Source organism: Scyliorhinus torazame, chromosome 1, assembly GCF_047496885.1.
Source record: "Scyliorhinus torazame isolate Kashiwa2021f chromosome 1, sScyTor2.1, whole genome shotgun sequence".
Taxonomy (NCBI): Eukaryota; Metazoa; Chordata; class Chondrichthyes; order Carcharhiniformes; family Scyliorhinidae; genus Scyliorhinus; species Scyliorhinus torazame.
In genome coordinates this window covers 150,255,677-150,276,360 of record NC_092707.1, presented here as the reverse complement: position 1 = coordinate 150,276,360, position 20,684 = coordinate 150,255,677, and the positions used below count along the sequence as shown (strand labels likewise).

General features: G+C 45.0%; 1 long non-coding RNA gene across 1 annotated transcript; it reads right to left on the bottom strand.

Moving 5' to 3' along the window:
• Nucleotides 1–1,935: 1,935 nt before the first annotated feature.
• Nucleotides 1,936–17,361, bottom strand: LOC140429770 (uncharacterized). Its single transcript, XR_011949187.1, has 2 exons — nucleotides 16,987–17,361; nucleotides 1,936–2,451 (listed from the first exon to the last, which is right to left on the bottom strand). It is a non-coding gene; the product is annotated as an uncharacterized lncRNA (long non-coding RNA).
• Nucleotides 17,362–20,684: the final 3,323 nt, after the last annotated feature.

Below are 20,684 nucleotides of genomic sequence, written 5' to 3'. Positions count from 1 at the left end.
GAGCAGAGGGTGCATCGTTCTCATCTGTAATAATCACTGGTTTGCCCCGTGAAGTATGGATGGGGGTTCCGGATATGGCGGAGAGCAGGGTTGAGAGGATGGGGGATTTGTTTATAGAGGGGAGCTTTCCGAGTATGAGGGCGCTGAAGAAGAAGTTTGGGTTGGCAAGGGGAAACAAATTCAGGTATCTGCAGGTGCGGGACTTCCTACGTAAACAGGTGTCAACCTTCCTGCTCCTACCGCTAAGGGGGATTCAGGACAGGGTAGTTTCCAGAGGGTGGATAGGAGAAGGGAGTGTCTCGGACATTTACAAGGAACTTATAGGGTCAGAGGAGACGCAGACCGAGGAGCTGAAGCGCAAGTGGGAGGAGGAGCTGGGAGGAGAGATAGAGGATGCTCTATGGGCGGACGCATTGAGTAGAGTCAATGCGTCCGCAACATGTGCCAGGCTCAGCCTGATACAATTTAAGGTCGTTCACCGGGCTCACATGACAATGGCCCGGATGAGCAGATTCTTTGGGGTGGAAGACAGGTGTGCAAAATGTGCGGGACGACCAGCAAACCATGTCCACATGTTGTGGGCATGTCCGAAGCTTTGGGGATTTTGGCAGAGGTTTGCAGTTGTCATGTCCACAGTGTTAAAAACAAGGGTGGCGCTGAGTTCAGAGGTGGCGATTTTTGCGGTGTCGGAAGACCCGGGAATCACGGAGGAGAAAGAGACAGACGTTCTGGCCTTTGCTTCCCTGGTAGCCCGGAGACGGACACTATTAGCTTGGAGGGACTCAATGCCCCCGAAGTCGGAGACCTGGCTATCGGACATGGCTAGCTTTCTCTGTTTGGAGAAAATCAAGTTCGCCTTGAGAGCATCACTGTTAGGGTTCGCCCGGAGGTGGCAACCGTTCGTCGACTTCTTCGCGGAAAATTAATTGTCAATACCTCAATAAAATGTTTATTAAAAAAACAAAAAACAATCGCACCACCTCAAACAAACCATTGTTTGCAGCAAACTACCCAGCCTTCAGAACAGCGACCATGACACCACACACTCCTGCCATGGCAATCTCTGCAAGACGTGCCAGATCATCGATATGGGTACCACCATTACACGTGAGAACACCACCCACCAGGTACGCGGTACATACTCGTGCAACTCAGCCAACGTTGTCTACCTCATACGCTGCAGGAAAGGATGTCCCGAAGCGTGGTACATTAGCGAGACCATGCAGACGCTGCGACAACGGATGAACGGACATCGCGCGACAATCGTCAGGCAGGAATGTTCCCTTCCAGTCGGGGAACACTTCAGCAGTCAAGGGCATTCAGACTCTGATCTTCAGGAAAGCGTTCTCCAAGGCAGCCTTCAGGATGCGTGACAATGCAGAATCGCTGAGCCAAGTTCCACACACATGAGTACGGCCTCAACCGGGACCTTGGATTCATGTTGCATTACATTCACCCCCCCACCATCTGGCCTGGGCTTGCGAAATCCGACCAACTGTCCTGGCTTGAGACAATTCACACCTCTTTAACCTGTGATTATCCCTCTCTCCAGTTGCTTCATCTGGACCTGTAGACTTAATTACCTGCAAAGACTCACGATCAAAGTATCGTATTGCATCTTTGACTTTGTCCAAATAAATGTTTCTGGAACCCACCTCTTCATCCACCTGAGGAAGGAGCAGTGTTCCGAAAGCTAGTGATTCGAAACAAACCTGTTGAACTTTAACCTGGTGTTGTAAGACTTCTTATTTAATCCAGTAATATGTAGCTGTACCTTATCAGTGCTCAGCTCATCAAGTTTGAGCTCACATTCATGAATCAAAAAATAATTTTGATTTGCGGTAATGACCAATTATTAATCCATAAAACTGTAAAGTCTCATTGCAAATTAGGCAGTTGGACGCCGGAATTACAATGAATAACATGACAATCACGTAAGTTTTGCATCAAGACCTTTTATTATTGTGAAAATTATACTAAAGGCGAACACATTATATGATCATCAGAATACAAATATTTGTCTCCAACTAGGTGTCAATTCCACAAATTGCCGAATTTGTGGTTTATTTTAAATTATTTTTCTCCTTTTTTGACAATAACACAATACATAGATTCCAGTTACTTAGCATACCAGAATGAAAGGATTAGTGGAAATCAAGGATGGAGGTGGGGGGAGGTAGGGGGAAATGGGCAGGCCCCAGTCACTGATGAAACTGGAGAGTGAGCCAGAAGATGAATGTTGACTGCGTGAATGGTCCCCATGCTGACAGATGAGTGAGTTGAAGGGACTGTTGGGCGATCAGGTTAGGAGAGAACTCTCTGCAGGAAGACTGGCAGAAATGGCAAAACCAGCAGAGTTGCAGTGGCTGAGACAAATCCAGCAGCTCCATTTTTTGGTGTTGTCGGATTTATTTTTCCTTGTGTGCTAGATGCAGGTGGCTTTGTGATCCCCTGCAAAAAAAAGGACAGGAAAATTAGCAAAAGGAGTAACAGATTTCAACCTGGGAGTCTTGTAAACTTGAAACTGAATTCAACTCAGGTCAATATAAGACATCCAACTTTTCATATGAAAAGGAGAGGAATTTGTAAACATTTTATCCAGAATGCAGGCACACCCCATAGGAAAACACAAGTAGGGGGAAGGGAGGGTGCAATTGTGAGGGAGACAGATAGTGAGGATGTGGAATAGGTTGGGATGGAAGTCCTTTAGATACCTCTCTTATCCAACAGGTCTGAAGTACTGACTATTTCAGATACCAACAGTATCTTGTTTTTGTTAAACTATTTACGAATATGGAATTCAAATCTGGTCTATAATACAGCATTTCTATGGCTATGAGGACAAGCATAAAGACAGCAAAGGGTCAGCCTCAATGCAGATCAAGTCACTGTAGCTCAAACATGTACTCAAAAGAGGGGTGGGGAAAAGTAGAATAAAAATATGGTAGTAATAAGGAACTCTGTATTTAAAGGGATTACACAGTGATCTCTACAGCTACGAACAAGAATCCTAAAGCATATATTGCCTACCCAGTGCCAGTCTAAGGATTATGTTGGAAAGGAACTTGGAAAGAGAGGAGTAGATCCAGTTGCCCTGGTCTCTGTTGGGACAAAATAACGTATGTAGAAACAGGGAGGAGGGCCTGCTGAAAGATATCTAGAATTAGGCTCTAAATTAAAAAACAAGACCTTGAGGCTAATAATCTATAGTCACTTGCAAATTGGCAAAGTAGCAGACAGATCAGGAGAAGGTGTGGATAAAGGGTAGGTGTGCAAAAAGAATTATTTATTTTCATGGGACACTGGGGGAGGAAGGGACTGTATTTGGGATCCAGCTCAACCAGCAGAGGCTGGGGCTGGGGGTGGGGGCGGGGGGGGGGGGGCGTTGATCACTGGTGGTGCTGATGTGGGTAGGGGTGGAGGTAGGGATTTTGGAGACAGATAATAATCTATGGATCATTTCCCAAGTCACTTGCAAATTGGCACAGTAGCAGTCAGATCAGGAGATCCACATCTCTGCCTGATACTCCAGAGGTAACAAAATGCTGATGGTTATTTTTAGAAATTTGGGAAATTAATGAGGTTAACAGTGAACTTGAGATGAAATCAAAATAACAGGTAAGTAACTAGACCAGCAGGCACCTAGAGGAATAACAAGATATGATTTGCCCAGTATCAAGATTAGCAGACATCTAGAGACACTGAGATGAGAATGACCACATCAGAAACCTTGTTTGCCAGAGATTAGTGGGGCTATACAAATGATTACTTCTAAAGGCAAGGAATTTGAGATGGGTAGACAGCTGAATCCACAGGGTGGCATATCAAAGAGACTGAACAGTATAACTGCAAGCACCCTCATTGGAGAAGGAGGTTAATTCTCCATCCTACAGTCAGACAGTCCAGCCAAATCTATAATCCGAGACATGGAGGCCTGTTCCAGGTAACATTTAGAGCCACGGTTGATTGCAGATATTCTCCTCTAAAAGATGCAGTTTTGCACTTTCATTGAACTAGGAAGAGACTTTTTCCTCGAGTTGGGCACCTAAGTGGTATTGTATAATAACTATTAGCTGGATTTGACCAATGGAGTTACAAAGTTGGAAGTTGCTTAGGAAAAGGGGTGTTTCAGTGAGTTCAGGGAATGTGTATATATTTTGGGAACAAGTGGTAATTTCATTTAACACGGTGTGTTTAGTTATTAATATACTTAAGTTCATAATGTATATTTGTCTTTTTTGTCACATTTGTTTTTCTTTTTATTAACTTTAATAAATATTCTTTGTTAACTGTTTGCACAATGACTGGACTAGTTCCTCACATTATTCCAAACAAATGTACACCACTAAGAACCGGTATTTCAATTTATCCTTCGGGGTTTTGAGACACTATCACAGGTAACATCAGCAGGGTTCTTAACAAATTTGGGGGCTCTTGGTCGGGATTTTAAAAAGCATAATTACTGTTGGGTGTAGGGGATTTCTGACTTTTTAAATGTAATGAGAATGAGGACCATATGGAACTAAGTGAGAGCGTGTTCGTTACTATAAGGAGACTGGAAAGGTGGCTCTTGCTCTACCTCAGGCTTATCTGGAAGTAGACAATATAGCCGTAGCAAATTTAAAAAGTGTACCGCAAGCTAAATTGATGGAATTGGCAGATATATTGGGACTAGGATTAAGTCCAAGGGCTAAGAAGGATAAGTAATTAAAAGCGTAGTAATTGAAAATGGTATGAGACAGACCTAGACACAAGTGAGGAAATAAAATTAGCTAAAATTCAATTACATAGAAAAAGAGAAATGAAGAAACTAGAAATGCAAGAAAGAAAGCTTTCTCCAGGGAAGTGGAAATGCAGAATTTAGCATAAATTTAGGATAAAGAGGGAAAATTAAAATGCAGTGAGTTGCAGTCAGGAGAACAACGCTGGGTGAGAAAAAAGTTGTTCTAGACATGAACCTAGTGGGCAGATGTTTAGATTTGTCCAGGCACTTCCAAAAATATGATGAAAGGAACGCTGAGGCATCTTTTAACGACTTTGAGAAAATGGCTAAACAGCTGAAATGGTCACAAATGGACAATATTCTTACAAAGTAAACTTTTAGGTAGGGCCAGTGAAGTCCATGTGCCTTTGTCAGAGGATACATCCGGGGAATATAAGACGGTGAAGAGAGCTACACTGCATGCTTATGAACTAGTACTGGAGACTTACAGACAAATGTTTTGATATATAAGAAAACAGTCTGGACAGACTTATTTTGAATTTGAAAGGGTTAAACAAAGTAATTTTGCAGGTGGGTGAGAGCAATAATAATAGAAACCTATGAGGCCCTGAGAGAAGTAATTCTGTTGGAAGAATTTAAAGACTTGTTACTTACAACGATAAGGATAATGATAAGGAACAAAGAGTTAAAACTGCAAAATGCACAGTGGAGCTTGCAGACGATTATGAGCTAGTTCACAGGAACCTTTCATTGGACGCTCTTTTAAATTTGAGAAAGATGGAAACTGGGAAGGTTCAAGAAAGGATAGTGAAACAAAATAAGGAGTGGTTTAACACTCCACAGAGACTTTACCTCAAAATAAAAAAGATGGTGCTGAGTGGATACGAGAAATGAGTAAAGTTAGATGCTTTAATTGTAATAAACTGGGCCACACCAAGTCAGTATGCAGGAAATTAAATGGAAAGCCAGTTGGAGTATTAATTCTTGAAGCAGGAAATGTGAAATCAGAGGCTGGAGAACAGGAGAAGCAGGTAGGATTTGTACACAGAGGAAAACGATTAGAATGAAAATGTGTGCACAAATGGTACATGGGCAGGATGACGAGCAAGTACTGATGTGCTAAAGGATTTTGTGTGTGAAGGTCAAGCATTTCCATACAACACAGATTAGAATGGGTAAGATATTAAAAGTTTAAGAGATAAAGGCACATGTCAATCCAGGATATTGTGGAATACAGATATTTGTTGTCCAGAAGGGATATTGAAGGAAGAGGCTCTGGTCAGCAGCATTCATGGTGAAACAAGAAAAATTCCTCTAGTGAAATTAAACTTAGGGAGTAGCTTGAAGATGGGAGAAGTAGTTTAAAAAAAAATAAATTTAGAGTACCCAATTAATTTTTTCCAATTAAGGGGCAATTTTAGTGTGGTCAATCCACCTACCCTGCACATCTTTGGGTTGTGGGGGCGAAACCCATGCAGACACTGGAGAATGTGCAAACTCCACATGGACAGTGACCCAGAGCCGGGGTTGAACCTGGGACCTTGGCACCGTGAGGCAGCAGTGCTAACCACTGCACCACCTTGCTGTCCCCGAAGTTGGGAGAAGTAGTTGTAGGAATGGCAGAAACATTGCCCACTGCAGGGATTCGTTTCATTCTGGGGAACGATACAGCATGATCACACATAGTAGCGATGCTTACTGTGGCTGAACAGCCAATAGAACACTGAGCTACAGAGACATTACAAACTGATCATCCGGGGATTTTTTATGATTGCGCGGTGACAAGCTCACAGCCTCTTAATGCAAGATAAAAAAGTGAGGAGTTGCGAGCACGGGGTAAGACAATTTAAATCAGATTATCAGATACAATCTTTAGCAAGTTGAATAAAAATGAAACAGACAAATGGAAAGAATACAGATGTGTTTAATTCAAAGAGACTGATATAATCATAACAGGGTGATTTAAAATTAAAACAAATCAATCAAATAGCTTACTGAGCAATGGAAGCACAGTGTATTCCTGAATGTCATTATGTCAAGGGCCAAGTATTTACGATAAATTTGCACTCACTGCACCATTTAGATTAAGAGGTCATTACAGATAACATGGTGTATTTAGTTTTTTTGTTGTTTTTTTTAAATTAAAGAGCAATTTAGCGTGGCCAATCCACCTATGCTGCACACCTTTGGGTTTGTGGGGGTGAAACCCACACAGACAGAATGTGCAAACTCCACACGGACAGTGATCCGGGGCCGGGATCGAACCCGGGTCCTGCTGTGAGGCAGCAGTGCCACCGTGCTGCTCCCGATGGTTTAGTTATTAATATATTTAAATGTCGTAGTGTATATTAGTCTTTTGTTTGTTATTTTTTCCCCCTTTTTTACTTTAATACATATTCTATATTAATTGTTTCGACAATGACTGGACTAGTTCCTCACATTATTCCAAACAAACGTACACCACTAAGAACTGGTATTTCAAGTTATTCTTCAGGGTTTTGAGACACTCTCGCAGGTAACATCAGTGAGGTTCTTAATATGTCTAAAGTAAAAGGATGACAGACTGAAACAATGCAGAGTTCCAAGCCAGACATAACCGCCAGGACCGCATCGAGTTCTGGCCACCCACACACAATCAAGGCATTTGCTGTCAGTTGTGACTCAATGGTTAAGACTCTCAATGTCGCAGTCAGGAAGTTGGGGGTTCAAACCCCACTCCAGGCTGACACTCCCAGAGCAGTACAGAGGAGGCATTCTGCTGTCGTGGTCCACGTCTGCCTTCTCTTGGTATTATTTTGAATAGGAGCAGGGAAGTTCATTATGAATTAAATTGTGTTACAGGAAGGAACATTGGTGGGCAGGGAATGCTGCCCATTGGCAAAATTTCGAAACAAATTGATGATGTTGAATCCTTCTGCTCAACCACAGTTTTTCTGTTCGGTCTTCCAATGATTACCCACCCAAATATGTATTTAGCTAACATGCACAGGGATGAAGGGCTGCCGCACTTACTGGCTGCTACATTTCTCTTCTTTGTTTCACTTACAGTTTGAAAATGTTGAATATTTCAGACATAGATGAAATGTTGCGCAATGGACGCTGGATTAATTTGCGCAGAAATATATTACTGCTCTCCTGGCCAGTATCCCAGCTTGCACACTCCGTGAACTTGAGTTCACTCAGATTTGGTGCCAGTATTCTAACTCGCACTCAGCCCTCTTCGCCCATCGCCCATGTTCACTGACATACACTGGCTCGGAGTTGGTATCCTTATATACAAATCCATCCACGGCCATGCCTCTCTCTTATCGTTGTAACTCCCTCCAGCCCTACAGAGAGCTGAACACAATATCTATGGCCCAGTTTTGCATGCCTTTAGCTGCTAGACCCCAACATTGGAAGACTGAACCTCTGTGCCTCTCCCTTAAGGATGCTCCTGAAAACCTACCGCCTTTAGCATCTTTTGGTCACCTGTGCTAGTATATCCTCAAGTGATTCAGTGTTAAATTTTGACTGACAACACTCCAGTGAGGCACCTTTACGAGGTTTGACTACATTAACTAAGCTATATAAGTTCAAGTTGTTGTTGATGCTCATATGATGTTAGGCGGCACGATGGAACAATGGTTAGCACTGCTGACTCACAGCACTAGGGACCTGGGTTTAATTCTGACCTCGGGTGACTGTGTGGAGTTTGCAGGTTCTCCCCATGTCTGCATGGCTTTCCTCCGAGTGCTCCAGTTTCCTTCCACAGTTCAAAGATGGGCAGGTTTGGTGGATTGGCCTTGCTAAATTGTCCCTTTGTGTGCAAAGGTTAGGTGGGTTTATGGGGATAGGACGGGTGAGTGGGACTGGGTGGGTGCTTTTTCGGAGGACCAGTGTAGACTTGATGGGCCGAATTGCTTCCTTCTGCACTGGAAGTATTTTAAGATTCTATGATTGGCGTAAAGTTACAGACTTCATTTGTGCAGCTGCAAGGCAGCAGGTGTGAAAAAACCCACAACGCAGAATGTTTTTGGGTGCACACTATCTAAGTGTTATATGTGCATGGTAACAATTAACTGCAACAGCAAAAACACATGATTGAGACTTGTCCCACTGGCAGACCTTGTGCAAGTTGCACTGCCCTGAACTCTGCAGTATAGATTTTGTGGCATTGTAACAATGGGGAAAGCAATCAGAGAGAGAAACCATTGAGAGTGTCAATTACCCTGTTAGTAAGTTAAGACTAACAAAGAGGGAGAAAAGAAGGGAAGGTTACACTGATAGGGATTGGTAAAGTTGGATCCAAGAAGCTTGACTGGAGCATAGGTCTGTTGCTTGAATGGTCTGTTTCTGTGCAGTAAGTTCTATATAATTTCATATGCCTCATCCAATATGATGCTGGATTTAAAAATGTTTCTGAGGGAACACACTGAATGTTCCACATGGGAATCTTCTCCCCTGTTTATGCTGAGTGAACTGATGTCAGCCAGGGTCGATGTGGTGCTACACCTGGCTTCCGTCTCTTCGGCCAGAGAGCAGGGAATACACAACAACTCTGCTCCTAATTACATTTAGTTAGAAGTCTCTCTTCCCCGTGCAGGAGAGCACAAAGTGAGGACCTAATTCAGCTTGTGTGTGACAACCTCCATGCTCAAAGAGTCCAGCCTTGGACACCTTGGGAGGGGGGGGGTGCGCTGAAGGAGTCATGGCTTTGGAACCAGACACTAGTGAGAGTCTGCACCTTCAGGAGAGGAGGGGACAGTGAGAGTCAGAACTTTCGAGTTAGGAGGGGACCAGAGCCCCAGTGAGAATCACTAAGAGCTATTTTCACTAACACTGCTGGGGCCTTGTGGGTATGAGAGTGAGAGAGAAAAAAAAGATGAAGATCATGTTTTATTAATTATTAGCTGATGAACTCAATGATTGAGTACACAGTTGGGAAAGGGGTGAGGAGTCAAGTGGACAATATTCCGCTCCCTTTGGATGGGAGAGGGAGATGGGGCAGTGGGCCAAATTGCATTAAAAAGGAAGATATCCTACAAATGTCATGTGAAATTGTGTCCCAGCACTCATCACCTCACGGCATTTCTCAAACAGCTCCCCCTGAAACTTTCAGTACATTGACCAAGAGCCATGGGCTCATCCCTGGTTCATTGTTGGGGCCCTGTGTTTGTGTTCATTTGTCTTATGTCCTGTATGTCGCAGGAGGCGATTCATTTACGTCTTCGAACTACACTGCTCGCTTCGAGTCTCAGTTTTCAGGTTTTATGAAATGCAGAATTAACGTTCTGAAGCTCTCAAGAGTGCGTATATGTCAGTTATTGTGATGAGAAGCCCATAATCACCAGAAAGAAACTCAATCGACTCCCACCTCTTATACAATGACCACAGAAGCTGCAGCACAGCGGGTAATGATAGCAGCGAGTCAAACAAAGCTACTTACACCCATCACCACTCAGCACAGTCTGCACATTTTGCCCTGTAAAGGGAACAGCGTAAGGCAAGTCTGGCTGTGATTAATGTCAACAGAGGGACAATCTGTGTCTTAACCTTCTGCCAAAAGCTTTAACGCCACAAGAACCCAGCATTCACAGCACAGTTATCAGATCAACAGTAAGCTGGAAATCAAAATCCTCATTTCCTGGTTGTTAATCTGTGTTGAATCAAGTAAGAGTTCGCACCCATCCAATTATCTGGTCATTGTCGTTTGTGGGATCTCACTATAGACAAAATGGCTGCTGAATTTGGCGTTTACGACAGCGTCAACACTCTGCCACGGGATGAGAGGATCCCGCCCCCATCTCTGAAACTTCCTCCAGCCCTACAATCCTCCAAGTTCTCAGTGCATCTTGAATTCTGCCCCCTGCCTATCCCTAATTTACATTAGTTGTACCTTCAACGAACTAGGTCCTAACCACTGGAATTTCCTCTGCTAAACTTCTCTGCCTCTCTAATATAAAAAGGGAAAGTGCTGGAAGAACTCAGGAGGTCTTGCCGCACCTGCGGCCAGAGACACAAAATTAATATTGTGACTCTAATATGACTTTTCCGTACTTTCTGTTTTTATTTCAGATCTCCAGTATTTGCTTTTACATTCTGCTTTCCCATCTTGCTTTCCCTTTACAAGATGCTTCTGAAAACTTAACTCTTTGACAAAGCTTTTGGTCACCTGTCCTTAAGTGGTGCGTGGCAAGGTGTAGTTTGCTGACACTCCTGCGATGTGCGTGGGCCATCTTATTCATTAGAGGTGCTATATAAATGTACATTGTTGTTGTTGTTGTACAGACAGTAAATATGTGTTATTTTTGACTTTGGGTGAAGTTAATGTAAACAATAATGAGGAGAGTTACAGAACAGATGAATAACCGAAATTGGCTTATATCCCAAAGTCAAAATATTTCCAGTGGGCATCTAAAAGCCTTCTGTTTCAACAGAAAAGCACCTCCAAACCAATTGCTGAAAGAGAAATCTAACCTGAATGTATTTGCAATTATCAAACGCAGGAAACAAAAGCAATGTGTTTTTGCTGCTGCAGTTAATTGTTACCATGCACATCTCACACTGGAATCAACACCATTAAATGGACAGATGATCAGGCATTTTGACAAGTCAGAGGACAAGTGTTCAAGAGACATGAGAACTAGGTTGGGCTTCACAAATGGTGATGGAAAGATGTGTAAATTAAGAAGAGCTGATTGGGATTTCTCGATTCCCTTGTTCTGAAGAAATGGGATTCTCCCAGGCAGGAAAGAGAAGAACAATGTAAAAATAACTGGTTTTAATTGTATAATAATTGACTAATTTAATTGTATTTTGGGATGTACATCAATTAATAATAATTGGCCATTCACTTGTGCTCCTATACATAGGAACGGGCTTCTGTTGAGGTCTTCGTGCCCAGTGGGCACAGTGAGGAATGGAGTGCTTTATTTTTTTTATTTTTTAAATTTTGAGTACCCAATTCATTTTTCCAATTAAGGGGCAATTTAGCGTGACCAATCCACCTACCCTGCACATCTTTGGGTTGTGGGGGCGAAACCCACGCAGACACGGGGAGAATGTGTAAACTCCACACGGACAGTGGCCCAGAGCCGGGACCGAACCTGGGACCTCGGCTCTCTTTCAAAGAGTCTGCACGTGTGATGAGCCAAACACCTCCATCTGTGTTCTACCATTCTATGGTCTCATATCATGCTACATTACTGCTAGATCAGTTAGAGAGCAACTTGCGGTTACTTGTAAAGTTCTGTCTGGTGATCAGAAGTTAACAGAGCTTTGCTAGCTCTTTTCATCATTTAAAAATAAATGTCTTGCATCTGTGTGACCCAATGAAATGTGGCGTGTTCACCTGTGCTGAACGATGGGCGCATTGGCCAGAATTTTCCACTTCACCAGCAATTCATGATTTTCCAACTGCTATAAAATGAGCAAGGATAAAACTGCAAGCTGACAAGGACAGAAGCAGATAACCCAGCTCATTAAATATATTACACAAGGATAAATATTAAAATGCTGATTATTTTGTTAATGTTGCAATTCACTGAGTTTGCAAGGTTACTAAATCCAACAGTCATCACGTTACAGTGGAAACTATTTCCAAACAGCTACGATCAAATGTAAAACATGATTATTTATGCTACTTATTTTGCAACACTGTAGCACCCTTCTTACCTTTAATTACATTACAAAAAGGTAGAAGCAGTGAACCAAAAGAATATCTTATTCAATGGAATTTTATTTTCTGTGAAGAAGTGACGAACACCCACCCTTGTCAAGAATACAAAATTAATTTAAAATAAAGAAGTGAAACTGCTCTGAATTTGGATAACCAACAAATGAACACCTGGACCCATATTCATTGCTTACTTAAAAAAAATTCATCCTCAGGACAGGGGAGAAGGGAAGGTGACTGGATGATAAGAGGGCAGCAAAGATGTCAGGGAGAGGGCAGTGAAGAGAATGGGGGAGGGGCCGTGGAGATATCAGGGAGAAGTGGGGAGAGGGCAGCGGAGAGAATGGGGGAGGTGCAGTGGAGATGTCAGGGAGAGGATGGGGAGACGGCAAGGGGAGAGGGCAGCGGAGAGAATGGGGGAGGTGCAGTGGAGATGTCAGGGAGAGGATGGGGAGACGGCAAGGGGAGAGGGCAGCGGAGAGAATGGGGGAGGTGCAGTGGAGATGTCAGGGAGAGGATGGGGAGAGGGCAGCGGAGAGAATGGGGGAGGAGGCAGCAGAAAAAGCAACAGAAAGCGTGGAGAGGGGACAATGTGAGAGGGCAGTGGGGGTGAGGTTTGGGCATGAAGATGAAAGAGGGTGGAGCCTTGGTTACAAGCTTGGTTCAAACATGGACAAAAGAGCTGAATGCCAGAGGTGATGTGAGAGTGACTGCCCTTGACATCAAGGCAGCATTTGACCGACTATGGCATCAGGGAGCCCTAGCTAAACTGGAGTCAGTGGGAATCAGGGGAAAAACTCTCCACTGGTTGACGTCGTACTTGGCCTACAGGAAAAATGATTGTGGTGGTTGGAGGTCAATCATCTCCATTCCAGGACATCATTGCAGGAGTTCCTCAGGATAGTGTCCTAGGCACAACCATCTTCAACTGCTTCATCAATTCCCTCCCTTCCATCATAGGGTCAGAAGTGGGGATATTTGCAGATGACTACACAATGTTCAGCACTATTTACGACTCCTCAGATAATGAAGCAGTCCATGTCCAAATGCAGAAAGACCTGGACAATATCCAGACTTCGGCTGACAAGTGGCAATTTACATTCGCGTCACACAAGTGCCAGGCAATGTCCATCTCCTACAAGAGAGGATCTAACCATTGCCCTTTGATATTCAGTGGCATTACCATCAGCAAATCCCCCACTATCATCATCCTGGGGGTTACCATTGATCAGAAACTGAACTGAACCAGCCATATTAATACTGTGGCTACCAGGGCAGGTCAAAGGCTGGGAATCCTACAGTGAGTAACTCACCTCCTGATCCCCCAAAGCCTGTCCACCATCTACAAGGAACAAGTCAGGAGTATAATCAAATACTCTCTATTTGCCTGGATGAGTGCAGCTCCAACAACACTCAAGAAACTTGACACCATCCAGGACAAAGCAGCCCGCTTGATTGCTTCTCTTTCCACAAACATTCAAACCCTCCACCACCGACGAACAGTGGCAGCCGTGTGGACCATCTACAAAATGCACTGCAGTAACTCACCAGGTTCCTTAGACAGCACTTTCCAACCGACGACTATTACCATCTAGAAGGACAAGAGCAGCAGAAAGCTGGGAACCCCACCACCTGGAGGTTCCCCTCCAAGTCACTCACCACCCTGATTTGGAAATATATCGCCATTCCTTCACTGTCACCGAGGTAAAATCCTGGAACTCCGTCCCTAACAGCACAGTGGTTGTACCTACACCTCAAGGACTGCTGCGGTTCAAGAATGCAACTCACCACCACCTTCTGAAGTGCAACTAGGGATGGAAAATAAATGCTGGCCCAAACAGCGATGCCCACATCCTGTAAATTAATTCTTAAAAAGTCAGTGCGGTTCGTAATTGAAAAACAAACCTTTTTGTTTGCATTGGGGAAATTCCTGTGCAGCACAGTCAGTTCCTTAAACAAACAGCCTGGACAAATCAGGATAGGTTTGGGGAGCATGAAGGTGGCAAAAGTTATCTTGCAAAACCCATCTCCTCCTCCCCACCCCCCCCCCCCCCCCCCCCCCCGCCCGCCCAACCATCATTTCACTGTTATTTGAGGGGATGGTGGGGGAGGGAAGGAATGGGTTTGACAGCCTTCTCTAAACCCAAGATACTGTTCAGTAAATCATTTCTTCAAAGCTTTCCGAATCATCATGTTCTCCTAATACTGGTTGGCTTTATTTACTGTTCCGACCATGTTCCTACTTCAGCACAGTAAATCCAGTGACTAATAAATAAGGTTAAAAGTTAAAACCAGGCCTGAATCCACCTCTCATGCCAGCCCCTGGGAACTGACTGGCCCCTCAAGTGGGGGTTGGGGTGGGGGACGGGTGAACAGAGCAGGTTGATGCCTTAAATTCAGAAGTTCCTGTTATTGGTGAATTTGATTGACAGAACCAACTCCAGATGGTGAGGTGGGGGAGAAATGAAAAATAAGTGTTTCACTGCATCTCATTTGTGCATCTCCGTTTTGCTAGTTTAAACCAAAATTATGTGAAACAGAAAGAGGGCAAGATGCAAACATTTGAGAAACAATAGATTGAAGAATAAAAAAGACGTAATCAAACCCCATCACACCCAAACACCTATATATAAACGTTATTATTGTCACAAGTAGACTTACATTAACACTGCAATGAAGTTACTGTGAAAATCCTCTAGTCGCCACATTCTGGCGCCTGTTTGGGTGCACAGAGGGAGAATTCAGAATGTCCAGTTTGTTTAACAGCACATCTTTCGGGACTTGTGGGAGGAAACCGGAGCACCCGGAGGAACCCACGCAGACACAGGAAGAACATGCAGACTCCGCACAGACAGTGACCCAAGGGGGAATCGAACCTGGGACCCTGGAGCTGTGAAGCAACAGTGCTAACCACTGTGCTTACTGGGTTTGTAATCAATCTGAAAGCAGATCTCACCTGCTGATTCTCCATATTTCAAACACATTTCAAACATTTGCAAGGCAGTTCTTGAAACCCCAGTGTTCAGTGACTATAGCTGTTATAAATCAGATAATGTGCTTCAACACCAGGCTTTTTTTTCAGTGCCTGGATTTACAGAGTGCTCTCAAACACATTCCTCCAGAAACTAGGGACATTATCTGGAAAGTGAATAATCCCCAAGCAATATCAGGAGAATCGGACAATTCAGAAACCAGTTGGAGGGACAGATCCAAACGGCGCCGGGGTTAAACTGAGGGTTCGGATGTTTAACATAAAACAAACTAAATTCTCTCCTTTCAACAATGCGCCCTTTGGCAAACTTCGCTGTTTATTAATTGCATGCACCTACATCAGGTTTCACCGCACACTTGAAATAGTTTAATTGACTGGAGCAAGTTGCTGAGAAAATGTCACGCGGGAGAAAAGAATGAGTAGAATGTTTCCAGTCCGGTGGTGACAAGGTTGGAGGGGACAGCGTCCCGAAACATTCCCACCCCTGGAAAGTTCCCCAGTGGTGGGATGGCAGGGCAGGAAAGACTGCACTCAGAACTTACAGAGCCTAAATGATTAACCCCTCCGCCGGACAAGGACAAAGGGAAAATGTACAACTTCAAGGACGCCTCCACGTTGAGTCCCGATCTACCTCACTTGGGAACAGTTTCCCGGTGCGCTTCTGGAGCTGCCAGTCCTCTGATTGAGTTGGAAGCTGTCCTAAGGACAACGAGTACAGAGATGACCAGTTAGGAGGCTGCCCACCCAGAAGATCACCAAGCTGGTTTCAGTGTCAGCATGAGGGAGCTCGGGACCTCGAGTGATGGAGTATTCCCCACTTGCCTGGATGAATGCAGCTCAAGTAACACTCAAGAAGCTCAATTCCATCCAGATTGATTGGCACTCTATCCACCACTTTCAACATTCACTCCCTTCACCATTGACGAACAGTGGCAGCCTTGTGTGTTACCATTTAGAAGATGCATTGCAACAACTCACCAAGGCCCCTGAGACAGCACCTTCCAAACATGCCATCTCTACCAACCAGATGGACAAGGGATACATGGAATACCACCACCTGCAAGATGCCCTCCAACTTACACCCCATCCTGACCTGGAAATGCATTGCAAATCCTTCACTGGATTGAAATCCTTGAACTCCCTCCCTAACTGCACTGTGGCTGTACCTACACCACATGGGCCGTAGTGGTTCAAGAAGGCCACTCACTTTTTTGAGGGCAATTAAGATCGGGCAATAAATGTTACTCTTGCTCACATCTGGTGAAAGGATAAATTAAAAAAATATTGGCTTGATCTCCAGGCCACGAAACCCTTTGCAAAATTCAACTTCCGACACACCTATCCTATTTCTGTTTTGCACGACCAGAACGTGTCACCAAGTTTAATTCACTCCATCCACTGCCACCCTTCTCCAAACGCTGCAAGGACCTGGTAACAATCCGGATAATCACCTACTCTATTCCCATTGCCATCAGCTTCGAAATCAAATCATTGTCATTTGATGTCCCAAACGAAGTTAATTTCATGTAGATTTTGAATGTTACCATGATAACAAATGCCTTTCTAAACTAATATTATTAGAGGTGGGGATTTAACTGTAGAGCGAGTGTGTACCTTTTGCGCCGTGCTCACAGAAAGCATCAGGCAGCAGGCGAGGAGACAGATCAGCATTTTGTTCATTGTCACCGGCTCAGGAAGCGTGGAGATTCGAGCTGTGGATCCAACCGAATGATAGCAGACAGTGCCGAAGCTTTCACTTTTGAGCTGAGCTCGATCAGCGGAAACCAGCCAAATAATGTCAAAACAAAGAGGAAATGGTCGGTTATTGAAGAAACCTGTCAGAAGACAGGGAACACACACACATACTCCTTGCATTGACCACCTGAGTTACTGAATTTCCATTGCCAGTCAGGCGTGGATATCAGAATCTGACTATGTCCATTTCAGGGTAGACAGAATTTGTTTTTGTGCACTAACTAGTCTCCTGTGACACTGGTCTTAAATCAAGAGGCTGTTTTGGAACAGTAACACCCATTTATAGAGCACATTTCAAATAGTTTAACATTCCAGGGAGTTTCACTGGAACTTGAGAAGACAACATTGACACGGAGCCAAAGAAGGAGACATTAAGACAGGTAACCAGTAGCTTGATCAAATATTTTGAGCACCAATAAGGGAGAAAAGTAGAAATATTTAAGGAACGGCTTGCATTTATATAGTGGAGGAGATTCTCCCGTCCTCCAGGCACATGTTCCTCGGCCCCGGGTCGTACGCTGGGGTGGGGGGTGGATTCTATCATCTGGTCGCATGTCAATGGAACCACCCACGCCACCGCGAAACCCACTGGCGGGAATGTGCTGCCAGCAGGAAAAGTGAACTGAAGTGACCAGAGAATTCCAGCCAGTATCTTTTGTTTTGTTACCTGTGTGGTAGGTAACATGTGCTACTCAATCCTTGGCTAATGAAGAGGTCTTCTGAATGTCAATGAAGACTCAAACTCATCCAGTAGTAACAAAAGGTTTATTGAGTAACTATAACAATAATTGCATGAGTTCTTTACCTTAACTTTGATACTAGTGATAAGGTTAACAAGATCTAACTACAGTAACTATATGTAACTCCACTAGCCATCTGAACTACTCTGCTATTGCCCTGGCCACAATGCACCTCTGAGAGACACAATGCGGTTGCCTTTTATACCCCTGTTGGTCCAGCCCTCTAGTGATCATGTGGTACCACTGATTACACATTAACCCCTTGTGTGCATGCACATACAGAGATCACTACATCCCCCTTTTTTTGTGTTACATATTTTCTGTATGTTGTAAAGAAAATTGAACAAACATAATGGATGCAGTTTGCTAATGCATTACATAAAATCAATGAGTTAATCAGTCAAATGTGAATACATTTAGTCTCTAATGTTTTTTCGCGTGCGTGAAATAGGTAGACAAATGATGTTATGTACAAGTTGTGATGATCTTGATGGTTATACAAAGCCAATTAATATTTATGAATCCAATCTTAATAAAAGTATTTGTGAGTCCAAACTTTATGAATTTGTTCGGTTGAGTTGCTTTCGCTTTCTGTTGTTGAAGTGGTGATGCTGATGTCGTTATTTCTTTGTGAGCGTCGTCAGTGTTCTTGTGTTTAAGTGACCATCAAGTCATCATGAGGCATGTGCGGAAATATGCCTGCCATTCCACGCATGCGCGAACGCGCGCCGTCCCTTCGCGGCCTGCTGGAGAAGCAGCAACCCCTCCGGTGTCCACCTAGCCCCCGAAAGTTCTGAGAATTCCTTATTTTCGGGTGCTGCTGACGCCGGAGTGGTTGGCGCCAGTTTTTCTGCCGGCGTGGGACTTAGCCCCCAGAATGATGAATTCCGGCCAATGTCAGCGAACCTCTGCCAGAATCACTCCAGCTTCGGACAGGCCCAAATTATGTGGACATGGTTCACGGGCAACCCCCCCCCCCCACCCCCCCCTGCCCCCGCCCCCCGTGAACCATCCATCTATCCTCCACCCCTTCAAAAACCTGCTCATTCTGGCCACCGTCAAATGCGCCCTGTTAACTATTTTAAATTGAATGAGGGCAAGCCTAGTGCATGAAGAGGATGCATTCACCCTTCTCAGAGCCTCCTCCCATAACCCAGCCTCCAGCACCCTCCCCAGCTCTTCCTCCCACTTCTGCTCAACTTCTCCTATCGGGGCACCCTTCCAGTCCATTAATTCCAATGTAAATCTCCGACACCCTGCCCTGGCCAACTACTGCTTTCGACACCACGTTGTCCTGCAACCCCGGGGGCGGCAGGTCAGGAAAGGACGGCACTTGTTTCCTCACATAATTTTGCACCTTGACGTACCAGAACCCATTCCCGCTGGGCAGCTTATGCTCCTCTAGCAGTCCCTCCAAGATCAGGAAGCTGGCCACCATGAATTGGTCTCCAACCTGCTCAATCCCCATCTGCCGTGAGCCCTGGAACCCGCGTCCAGTTCCCCCGGATCAAACCTGTGATTCCCGCAAATTGGAGCCCAAACTGGGGCACTTCCAGCCTCAGGTGCTGCCGCCACTGTCCCCTCACCCTCAGGGTCACCACCACCACTGGACTTATTGCGTACTTGGCCGGCGAGAATGGCAGAGGCGCCATCAATAATGCCCCTAAACTAGTGTCCTTACAAGAGGCTGCCTCCATCCACTTCCACACCGTCCCCTCCCCCACTACCCACTTCCTGACCATGGCTATATTTGCTGCCCAGTAATAGTTCATCAGATTTGGCAGGGCCAGTCTGCACCCACCCATGTCCCCACTCCAGCAGCACCTTCTTCACCCGTGGGCTTTCCCATTCACAGAAACCCTGAGATCAATGCATTAATCTTCCTAAAGAAGGCCTTTGGAATAAAAATTGGAAGGTTCTAGAACACAAATAGAAACCTTGGGAGTACCATCATCTTCACCAACCGCGCCAGATTCAATTTATGTAGCTGCTCCCATCTCCACGCCACCTAGATGCCCAGATACCTGAAACATGCCCCCACTACCTTAAACGGCAGCTCACCCGACCTCCTCTCCTGCCCCCTCGCCTGGATCGGAAGGACCTCACCCTTCCCCACGTTTAACTTATACACAGAGAACCGGCCAAATTCCACCAAAATGCCCATGATCCCCCCAATACTTTCCAATGAGTCTGATATGTAAAGCAACAAATTTAGCAAGGCCCTGTGCTCCATTCCGCACCCCTCCCCCCCCCCCCCCCCCCGCGCTATCTCTTTCCACCTCCTTGGCGCTGTCAATGCCTTTGCCAGTGGCTCTATCGCCAAGGTGGCGTCTCCCTCGCAACATTAAATGTCCTGACCAGCAAGGGCCCCAGGTCTCCCAAAAACTTTTTATAAAATTGTACCAGGGAGCCATCTCTGCCTCTATCAGCCCCATAACCCTTCATCTCCTCCACCAGTCCATTCGGTGCTCCCTAGCAGGTCCATCTCCACTTTGGGGAACTGCAGCCTGTCCAGGTATCGCTGAATAGCCCCCTCCTCTGCCCGGCCGGGGGCTCCGATTTATAAAGCCTCCTATAAAACTCTTCAAATAACCCGTCCATCCCCACCGGGTCCAATACCACTCTACCCCTACCGTCCTTCACCTTTCCAATCTCCCTCGCCTCATCCTGCTTCCTGAGTTGGTGGGCCAGCATCGTACTAGCGTTCTCCCCATACTCATACACTGGCCCTCTGCAACTGCCCTACTGCCTTCCCCGTGGACACCAGCCCGATCTCCATCTGGGCTTCTGCCTTTGCTTCAACAATCCTGCCTCCGG